General features: G+C 37.4%; 1 non-coding gene across 1 annotated transcript; it reads right to left on the bottom strand.

Annotated features, from left to right (window-relative positions):
- Positions 1 to 11,352: 11,352 nt before the first annotated feature.
- On the bottom strand, positions 11,353 to 11,459 carry LOC127134180 (small nucleolar RNA R71). The gene has a single exon (XR_007807937.1). It is a non-coding gene; the product is annotated as a small nucleolar RNA R71 (small nucleolar RNA).
- Positions 11,460 to 12,006: the final 547 nt, after the last annotated feature.

Here is a 12,006-nt window from a genome sequence, read left to right as displayed (position 1 = left end):
GTTATCCACGGGAGAAAACTCAACCTTATACAAACAACAACGTCCACCATGTGAGAACAGCTTCAACTTGCCAGGGAGGGGTTAACCCTATAATAGGCGAGGAAGACTTACAATTCAATCACTAAAGACAGAAGGTGAGATTAACATCAACCACTAAGATAAATCAAACCTATAGCTCATGTATGAAAAGATTAATGGACAAAGCCAAAACAAGTGAATGAGTGGAGTTACTGATTATGATTATGAAAACGGAGTCAAAGTATGATTAAGATCAATTCAAATAAGTATTATGAAAATGAAGTTTGAAAAAAAAGTCAAGGACTTGAGTCCAGGTTTTTAGTTAGAAAACATGAAGATGTTTGCACAACACTTATGCCAAGTTTTAAAAGATAAAGTGTGAAAAGTCTAGGACATAATGAATGATGAATGGATGAAGGATGGATAGTAAAACTCCTTAGAAGGTTCACTTCTTGAGATCATATGGGAGATGATTCAAGTGTGTCCTTTGGAATAGCAATTACTAATAACAAACAAGCAAAAGAAAAGCGGATATCGGATGCCAATCAATGGTCTTATACCAATCTCCTAAAACAAAATGGGATATCAGATGCCACTCAATGGTCTTACACTAATCTCCACAGGAGAAGAAATAAAAACGGATACCGGATACCAATAGATGGATTTACACCAGTCTCCTAAAACAAAACGGATATCAGATGCCACTCAATGGACTTATACCAATCTCCACAGAAGAAAACAAGAAATGGGACAAGGAAGTCAACTGCCAATTTGTCTGGACTTAGGTTAACTTCACAGTATGCTCACAGGAAATCCAACGCCACATCACAGGGACTTACAATGGATCCTCACATACAAGAACAAAAGCAACAATATGATCACAGGAATGCAAATGCCAACTTACAGGGACTTATAATTGCAACCTCTCACACAAACAGATGAACAAACTATGATCACAGGAAAGCAGATGCCAACTTACAGGGACTTATAACTGCAACCTCACATACAAATCAAACAGATCAAATTATGATCACAGGATAACAGATGCCAACTTACAGGGACTTATAACTGTATCCTCACATACACACAGATAAACAGAAGATATGAGTGACCAATGAGGTCTTACACTCTATCCTTCCATATCACAGGAGCAAATGCCAAAAGAGATGGACTTACAATTGTCCTCAATGGGCAAACAACAATGATAGCATCACAAAAAGCAAATGAGATGATCATGCATTAATGGCAATTGATGATGATGATAAATGCATAGCATACAGGCAAACAAGTGCATATGAAGCAATCAATCAATCAATGAATATCAAACAGCACACTCTATAGCCAAACAATGGGGGCTCACACAAGAGGGTTTGACTTTAAAAGTCCACTGTAATGGGTGAAGGTCGCTCTTAACCTGGCCATTGAGGGGCTCAGGTGAAGCAGATGAAAAGGAGATGAGGGGTGTGCCTCATTGCTTCTATCTCAAATCAGAGAGAGCATAAAAGAAAGTGTGGGAGTTCAGAAAGTAGGAACTCTCTCCACATTATTGACTCGATTAGATCTTGGGTATTTATCTCAATGCTTCACCCATGTAATGGGAGCAAAGAGAGGACACACTGAATAGTGGGGGATAGATTGCTTATCCCTACCTTCCACCAATTGCCTTACTTGAAGGACTTTTCCTGCTTAGGACAAATATAAACAAACACAGGCATTGCCTCTTAAGGAGGACTTCAGACAGTTTGCCCGGTCAAATAACAGACCGGGTCTCCAGACTACATGAAGAAGAAGTAATTATACCTCAAAGCAAATGCTAAATAGCAAAGCAAGCAATCAAGTTCAAAGAACTTAGGCAACTAAAGCACCTGAAAAAGTCAAACTCATTAGTAAACAAGTCAACAGTCAAAAATCAAAAGGAAATAACCAAAAGTCAACCACAGAGGGACCAATTGTGCAAGGCACAAAGACTCAAGCATATGAGTCAACCTACAAAACAAATTGTTAGCACATGATAAACAAACCAACTCAATCAAAATTGAAAGGTCTTTGGGGTATTGGTGCTCAACCTGAAACAAACAGCTCAATTGTAAGCTTACAAGACCACTAGGACTAGCCTAGGGTCAAAGGTGAAAGAAAAAGGTCAAGGCAGCAAGAAAAAGTCAACCCAAACCAAGTTTAAACATTCAAGAAGCATTCTCAATTGGATTCATAATTATATCATGCATTATGATCATTTCATGCACAAATGAATGCAAAGCATGGCAAGAGAAGCATACAAAAGTCAACAGCAAAGACTTCATCCAAAAGTCAACTTAAACATTTTCAAAAATTATGAAATAAATCACACTCAATCCTAACATCTAACATGGTATACATGTAAAATTTCATGGCATTTGGATGAGAGGAAGGCAGTCAATGAAATTCATGAATTCAAATCAAATTCAAGTAAGCATGGTGAAAGTCAACAAGCATGGGTCAACTTCAAAAAATCATATCAATTTGAAAACAGAAGAGAAATGAATGAAATTTACACCAATGCAAAGCTTGAGATGTCTAGTTATCACATATGAAATTTCATGGTCATACAATAAGATTTGAGAATTTCACAAAAGATTTGGCAAGGCATAGCACAAAAAGTCAACAAATGACCAAGCATGGAAGAAAATTCTCAATCAAATGGAAAACAGCAAGATTAATTCCAAGAAAATTCATACATCAATTAGACATACAAGGGATCATTCATGCAAAATTTCAAGTGATTTGGATAAGGGGAAGCATGTGAACAAAAATCATACATTTGCATATCATTGGTGTGACACAAATTGTCACACCCTAATTCAAAAATTCATATCTATCAAACCACAAATGAGAAATCCACAAACTTTATATGGAAATGAAGGTCAATGTGTCTAGTTTTAACACAAAAAATTTCAAGCTCATTGGATGCAATATGACAATTTCACAATTAAAATGGCACAATGTATCATTTATGCACACATGTTGGAACATCATTTATCATTTAAAATCCAGAACATGAAAAATTAATTAAAATTCATAATTAAATAATAGACTCAAACATGAACATCATGGAAAAAAAATCATAATTTTTGGATGAAAAATGAATTAGAAAATAATTGTTGAAGTTGGATGAAATAATGTAGCAAGCATGAACAAGAGCATGGCAAAAGGGGTCAAACAAAGTCAACAGGATGGCAATTTCGTAATACCGGGCGCCACTTAACCAAACTGCAGCGTTTTGGTCACGCTGAGGAAATGTTCCTATTGGCTATTAGCCAATGGAACAGTACATGCGCAAAGATTCAACAGCAAAAGCCAATCAAACAAATTCTGGGCATAACTCATGTATAAACCCTAGGGTTTGGCAATGGTTCATGTATTCAACAACATCAAACATCATGGTTCGACCAACACAACAGCATATCATCATCACTCAAATAGGCATGACTCATGAACAGCAAATATCACGCATCATCAGCCAACACCAACATAGTATAATCATGAGATTTTCTGGAAATGATATGGTTTAAACACAGCATTATGGCATTCATGTATTCATCAATCATCATGCAGCAACTAAACAACATCATTCAACATAACAGCAGCAGCAACATTCATCATTCTTCATCAACAGATCAAACAACCCAAAACAATAGCATGGCATACTCATCATCATCATGTAACAACAAAAGCCAAACACAACAGGTGGAATTCCTGGGCAGTTCATCATAATAGCAAGCAATATCATCTTCATGTAAACAGAAATCGAAACAAGGTATCATTCAAAAGCAGCATGGTTCATGGTGTCTATCAACATCCAACCAAAATGAACAACAGCACACAACAACATGGATTTAGCAAGCAGCCAACACATCATGGATAGGAATTATGGAAAATATGAGGGCTCATGAGCAGCAGGGCATAACAGCATGGTTAGCAGCATGGTATAGCACAGTAGGTTCACAGCAACATTCATTATCGTGCATCAACCACAAAAAGTGAACAAACAGCATCCACAACCAACACAACCAAACATCACTCATGTGGACTTTACAAGCAAGCTTAAAGGTTTTTCAAACAGCAGGGCAATTGCAGCAGGGCATAACAGCATTAACAAGACAATATGGGAAATGGCTCTAGAGCTTCAACAGCAACATGTATGTGTTTATCCTCATAAAAACAATCTTCAAACAAAGTCATACAATAACATGGCATTGGTACACATGTAGCATCAACATAATCAAACAAAACACGAGCATGAAAAAAAAATTCTGGACAGACAGGTAGTTAACAGCAGCAGTGTATGCATTGCAGCATGTGCTCATCAGCATCAAATTCAAACCAAACAACAGTACATGACAGCATATAAACAGCAAGCAGTATACTCATCATTGTTATGTACTCATCATAACAGCATCAAGAAGACAGCAATGGACATCCATGTTCCTTATTTAACCAACACATGAACAATGGCACATAGCAGCATCATGACATGAACAATAAAACAACAAAAACAAATGGAATTTCTGGATAGGGCATGTTTTGGAAATAGCAGCATGATATCATCATCATTCAAACAGCAGACCAAACAACAGCATGGTATTAACAGCATGGTTTGGTGTCTTCAAGCAATCAAAGCAATTGAAATCTCAACATAGCATACCAACAAACATGGCAATGATGAACATCTAAACAGCAACACAACCATACAACATTCAGGCAAAATTCTGGACAGGACAAGTATTTTAGAAACAACAGCATTTTAACAAAAATCATGGCCATGACATATCATCATTTAGCAGCATGGTATTCATCAACATGTTTCATCATCATCAAACCAGTCATGAACAAACAAATATACAGAAGCAACAATGATCAAGCATGTGCATAAATTTTGGGTTCTCATGCAATAAACCCTAGGGTTTAACCAACAGCAACATGAGCTTCAACATACAAGCAACAGTCATGCGCAAACAAACACAACAGAAGTAATAATGATCAAGCGAGCCATGCAGCAACTATCACCATTTAACAATCCACCAACACAAAACAACATTTAACCCTGTGGAAATCTGGACAGAATTAGGGTTTTAATGCAACAGTATCCATCAAGTTCATGCAACATCATCATGAGTCAAAATGCCCAGAAAATGAAACCAAGCATGCCAATAGCTTCATCAAGCATCAAACAACAAGAATGTGGTATCATATTTCATTAACTCATCATGTCCAAACCAAATCGAAGAAAAATGCATTTACACATGAAAATGAAAGTTCAGATTTGACACGATATAGTCCACCATTTCAAGCAAACTAACATCCATTAGAATCAGCAGCAAATGAACTATTTAAAGCATATCATGGCATGGCAAATAATGAAGGTCGAAACCTTACTTGGTTTTGAAGAAAAGTGAGCTACAGTGATGTTTTTGATGATCTTCCTTGATACAGATGCCCTTTAAGCTCTACAATGATGGGATATTGAAGTGGTGAGCTCAGCCCAGCCTGGAACTCTTCAAATCTCTTTCTGCCATTGTCATAGCTTGAGGAAGAACAGAACTTGAGACTGTGGTACAGGTGAGGTTTTCTGGTTCAATAGGGTTCACAAAGGTGACTAGAGCTTGAGGGAAGCAAGAGTGGATTGAGGCCTTTGAAGATTTGAGCAGAAAAATGTCAATTGCCAAAAATGCAAGAAGAGAGAATGAATGTGTTTTTTCGTGGAGGCTGCAGTCTAGGGTTGTGAGAATGTCAGAAAAATGCATTTATATTGTCTGTTTAAAATTGGTTTAGAGAATGATAATCTTGCTTAACTTAAAATGTGGTTTTTGCCTTTTTGCTAAATGTGTACAAGTGGAGATTGGAGGGTGTGTTTGCTGCTTGAGTGGGCTGGAAAGGCTGCTAGCAGACCATTCAAAATGCTGTTTTGGTTGTACATATGAAAAACTATACTGGTTTTGCTTTTTGAAGCTCCTTGCCAATTTTCAAGTTTTAGCATTTGGTCCAAAAATGATGGCATAAGGGTGAAATGAACATGGTTTAGGAATTGGAACAAGTCACAAATATGACTTAGAACATTTCCCAATTGGTAAAATCAAGAAAAAGTCAAAGAAACAAAAAGTCAAAGTTTGGTCAAACTTTGAATTTAAATGCAAAAGGTCCAAAAATGCCATTTTGATTGGCAAGGTTTTAGGTCATGAAAGTTATATTTTTGGAAAGAGGATGAAAAATGTGGTGTGTAGGAAAAAACCCCACCAAATTTGGCCTTATGGTTTGAGAGATATGGCTTGTTGAAGTTCAAAATTTGGTGAAAATGATTTGATCATATCTTGACAACCACACATGGGATTTGAGAGTTCTTGGACTTTTTGAAAATGGGAAGACAAGATCTTCAACTTTCATGTTGGGCAAAAATTCATTTGGAGCTTGTATCATGATGTAAGTTGAGGATCAAGAAGTTTCCATTTTTGGCAGTTGAAATTACAGGTCCACTTTCTATTTCTGGAAAATTTTCTGACTGACTTGATTTTCTTCCATGATGAGGTTGATCATGATAGATGAGGCTTATACAAGCATGAATGAACTCCTTCAAATCAATTCTATCCATCAAATCTCTGATTAAATCCACTGTTGACCAAGTTTGACTGTCTGTTGACTTTTCTAGGGTTTTGGACTGATTGAACTACTTCTGATGAATTCCAAACCCTAATTCCTTGAGAACTTGACTTCAAATGATGTCTCAAGATGTATGAACCTTTGATTAATACTCATGATGCCCAAATTCTGCAAGAATGGCCATCATCCACTGCTTTGACTGATCAATGACTGACTTTGACCTAATTTCTGATGATTGCTTCAACTGCAAGCAACAAGGTTAGACTGACAATATTTTTGTACTTTTTGAATGATAAACATATGAAAGCAAAGATATACAAATGCAAAGTATGCTTGGTGATCAAGAAACAAACCCACAAGGCAATCTATCCACTAAGAGGAAAGCAAAGGCATGCATTGATCCTTGAGGCTATGATATGAATGATATGGGCCATGAGGGATCTTAGGGCCCAAAATTGGGGTCTTACAGACATCAGCCAAGACATCAGAGTACAGCTAGATATTCTAACATACAATGCAGTCAAACAAACACCTCCACAGCATGTCATGACATCAGTCAAGACATTAGAATCCAGCTAGTGTTTTACCATACAATGCAGCCAATTAAACACCTACAATATTGCCTTTTCTCTTTGCTCACTTGAGCTCATATTTATGCTTATGCCATTTTTCTTTTGCTCATTTGAGCATATTATTGTATATAAATATATGGTTGCTTTGTGTTTGTTTTGTCTTTGTTTGTGTGAACCCAATGCAAAAAGGAGAAAGGACTTAGAATTAGGACCTTACTTATGCTTAATGGAGTTCAAGAGAAACTAGGCCTCATGCCTTTAGAATGCTAAGTTTGTTGAAGAGCAACTAGGCCTCATGCCTTTAGAATGCTAAATCTTAAAAGTTGACTTCAAAGGACCCCTAATCCAAAACTCTTTCTTTGTCCATTCCTCTTATTGCATTATGAACCTTTTGATTGTTTGTTCTTGTGTGATAGGGATTCCAAACTTGAGATAGTAAGAAGAACCATTGTCATGAATAGCCAAGCTAAGAGAGACAAGCCAAATGGATATCCTAGGAGCTTGATTGAATATTTGTTTGATTGCTTGAGTTAATTGCTAAGTCCAAAGGAAAGGAGAATATTGAATCACCTTTATGATCTCAAGAAAGGAACTCCAAGGGTTTTATCTCTTCTCTTATCTTTGCATGTTTAGGACTAGCCCTTCTCTTCTTCTCTCCACTCTAACCCAAGTCAAACTCATTTTTGTGCAAACATTGACATTGTTTTCAAATTAGAAACCTAGGCCTTATGCCTTTGATTTTTCAAACTCTTTTCATTAATACTCATTGTAAATGAACCTTAATTCATACTTTGACCTCATTTTGTGAATACTTCTAACTTGTAAATACAACTCACTTCAAGTTAATTTTGTGGTTCCAATGGCCAGCTTTGCTAAACCTTTTTCATAAACATTAGCCATAGGTTTGAGTTATCATAGTGGTTGATGTAAACCTCGCCTTATTCTTAGTGATTGGACTATAAGTCTTCCATACTTATTATAGGGTGGATCCCTTACTAGTATGTTGAAGCTCTCCTCACATGGTGGATTGTTGGTTTAGGTTGAGTTTTCTCCCTTTGATCACAAAAGACCTTAAGGCTTTTGATCAGATCAATTCACCAATTCTTTTGAGATTTTTACCCCGAACTACGAGGTTTTGATCCTATCTCTGTGATGGTACGTAGGCAATGGGTTTATCCATTCAAACAACAAAACTGTAAATATGTACATTCTCTTCTCATCTCCCCAATCTTGTTTGCACAAATCTTTTAACAAATACCAACCTACAATACACTTTGCAAGAAGGGCTCCCTTAGAGTACTAAGGATGTTGTGGGTGCTTAAAACCTTCCCATTGCATAACCAACCCCCTTACCCAGATCTCTGACATTTTTATTAGATTTTGATTTGATAAAACTTCTTACTTGGTTTTTGTTTGCTTTCTAACCTTTCCTTTGGATAAATAGAAGTGAGGTGGCAGCTCGAATTGTATGCTTACTTTTGATTTAGTCAATAAATTATAAGGTAACGAATACCCCGCTACACATACTAGAGGAAGATAAATCATATGGATCTCTTCATCTCTTCACTACACGCTCCTAGAGAATCTTAATAAGTGCATCTTTGTCTTTCGACTCAAGTTGCAACTCCTCATTCTTTCGGTTAAAAACATGGAACCGCTCTTCCAACAAATCTCTCTCTTGCTTCATCTTGGAAAGTGCGTCTTCCAACTCCTCTACATCTTTGTTAGGGAGATTTGATGGCTCATCCACAACCATAGATGTAGTTATCTCTCTGATGACACTGAAATTCACCGTATTTTTTACTCCGATTTCGCATGCATTCTAGTTGTTTTATTATCATTTTGTTATGTTATTACTATGTTTCTCTTTGTTTTCAGGTTTTCAGTCTAATCGGAGCCCCGATCAAGAAAAGGAGTGAAAACGAGCTAAAAACCCTAAAATTCAGCATTTTACACTTGTGGCTCCCACTGAGGCTGAAGCCATGGATCCAGCCATGACGTGTCACAGCTCAACTTCCACGTTCCCCACTACCTCCACTTGGGCGCCACACTTTGCTCTTGTGGCGGGCGCCATGGTGTTGTGGCGGGCGCCACAAGAAGAAAAGTTTTCCCTCCCAATTTCAAACTGAAGGGCATCTTGTCTTTTCCATTATTTTACTTGCCTATAAATAGAGACTCAAATTCATTTGTTTAATCATCCAAACTTAGAGCAAATTTAGTTTCACTTAGGCATATATTCAGTATTTTAAAGTGGTAATCGCTTCACATCGAGGTGTTACCACAATTGTGTAATCAAGTCTGTGATCGAGTCTGTAATCGAGTTTGGAGCACTTTGGAAGGAAGTTAATCCTGCCTCCATTTTCATTTCTGTTTCGCATTTTATTCAACCCTCTGATTGGAGCAGGTTTTTATTACTTTGCCTTTATCTACTTTACTTTCCCGCATTGTCTTTACTTTATTTATTTCCTCGCACTGTCTTTACTTTATATATTTCCTCGCACTGTCTTTACTTTTATTTATTTCCCGCACTCGCAGTACTTTTATTTATTTTCCGCACTCACACTACTTTTATTTATTTCCCGCACTCGCACTACTTTCATTTATTTCCCGCACTTGCACTACTTTCATTTATTTTCCGCACTCGCACTACTTTTATTTATTTCTCGCACTCGCACTACTTTTATTTATTTCCCGCACTCGCACTACTTTCATTTATTTCCCGCACTCGCACTACTTTCATTTATTTCTCTCACTCGCACTACTTTTATTTAAATTAAAATGCACATTTACTTTACCATGTCTAACTAAATCTATAAAGGTTAGAATGTAAGGATCGTAATTGAACCGATAATCCGTACAATTGTTCGTAGAAACACTTGAGGGCTATTTTGACTTTCAACTTAAGTTTTCTCGCATTTAATTTCCGTTGGGTAAGATCGAAAGCCGTCCAACGTCTTTTTAAACTTAGTTGTTTTTAACTATCTCAAATACAGCGAAAGCGCTTTGTTTAGTTCATTAGGAGTTTTTAACTTAAGAAGAAAAGTGATTTTAAAACTATTTTCGGATGCGTTTATAAGTTTAGAGTCTGGTTCATGAGAACCTCTTTTGGTTAAGAAATCCAGGTTAAAATGCTTTTCAACTTAGTCAAGATACTATATTTCTTAAAAATAGGTTTACTACTCTAACGCAATGCGCGCCTTTTAATAAGTGACAATAAGAGGGTTTGATTAGGGAGTACAACTCGGTTCTGAATACGCGAAAGCGACAGTTCCCGTTAAATTGGTTCTTTTCAAAGTAGGAAACACTGCCCATAAGTAGTTCTATTAGCAAGTACTTGGATTATTAATTGATTATGTGAATTACATTCGAGCCTGTCTTTATCAATTGAATTTTATTTAATACTTTACTTTTCATTATACACTCTAAACACCCCTATTTCGATTACCTTAGATAAACACCATAACAATAGATAACGATAGATTGACACTTGGTCTCTATGGATTCGACAATATTTTATATTACTCTGACGCGTTCGTATACTTGCGAAAAGCACGCATCAAGTTTTTGGCGCCGTTGTCGAGGACCAATTTCGTCAAATTTCGTACCTTGTTGTTATATCGTTTAGACTTAGGTTATTACCTGCCGGTCAATGCGAAGAACTCGCAGCACCGGAAGCTTAGTATACCCTTTGGCGGAACCTGAACGTTACGCTCGCGCACGTTTATTCTTCCATAGAATTAGGAGAGCTATGGCTGAATATCAAAACCAAAGACCTCTTAAGGATTTCGCCTAACCATCCAACGAAGAACCTAGTTCTAGTATAGTAAACCCAACCATCCCAGCTAATAATTTCGAACTTAAACCCTCTCTGTTACAACTAGTGCAACAGATACAATTCGTAGGTCTCGCTGCCGAGAACCCAAACCAACATTTAAAAATCTTTCTCCAATTAGCAGACACTTTTAAAACCAATGGAGCTTCTCCTGAGGCAATCCGTTTAAGATTATTCCCCTTCTCCCTCAGAGATAAAGCTCTGTCTTGGTTAGATTCCCTTCCACCTAATTCCATTACGTCTTGGGATAACCTTAGAAGAGTATTCCTTGCTAGATATTTTCCCCCAAGTAAGACCGCCGTTCTTCGAAACCATATAACCAAATTTACCCAAAACCAAGGAGAATCGTTGTTCGAAGCTTGGGAGAGATATAAAGAGCTGTTAAGAGCATGCCCATATCATGGTCTAGAAAATTGGTTAATCATTCAGACCTTCTATAATGGACTTCACTATAACACTAAGATGACCATCGACGCTGCCGCACGCGGTGCGCTGATGAACAAACCTTACCCTGAAGCTAGTGCCCTCATCGAAGATATGGCTCAAAACCATCAATCATGGGGAGTCGAACGAGCGACGGTTGAGAAGAAGGAAGCCCAAGGAGGAGTACATGAACTAAGCTCTATATACATGATGCAAGCTAAAATGCACGCATTATCCCTCAAGGTCGAGCATATGTGCATAAACCCGAATACTGCAGCCGCGGTTTCGTCAGATTGTGAGATATGTGGAATCAAAGGACACAAATCTGCAGAATGCAGTCTATTAAACGAAACCCACTCTGAGCAAGTGAACTACACCCAAGGGAACCCATATTCGAATACCTATAACCCTGGATGGAGGAATCACCCGAACTTCTCCTATAAGAACAATAACCATATCCAAAATAATGCACCTCCGAGACAACCTGGTTACCAAGCCCCAAGATCAAATCAACCTATGCAACCTGTGCCA

Source organism: Lathyrus oleraceus, chromosome 3 (assembly GCF_024323335.1).
Source record: "Lathyrus oleraceus cultivar Zhongwan6 chromosome 3, CAAS_Psat_ZW6_1.0, whole genome shotgun sequence".
Lineage (NCBI taxonomy): Eukaryota > Viridiplantae > Streptophyta > Magnoliopsida > Fabales > Fabaceae > Lathyrus > Lathyrus oleraceus.
This window is presented reverse-complemented; position numbering and strand designations above follow the sequence as displayed.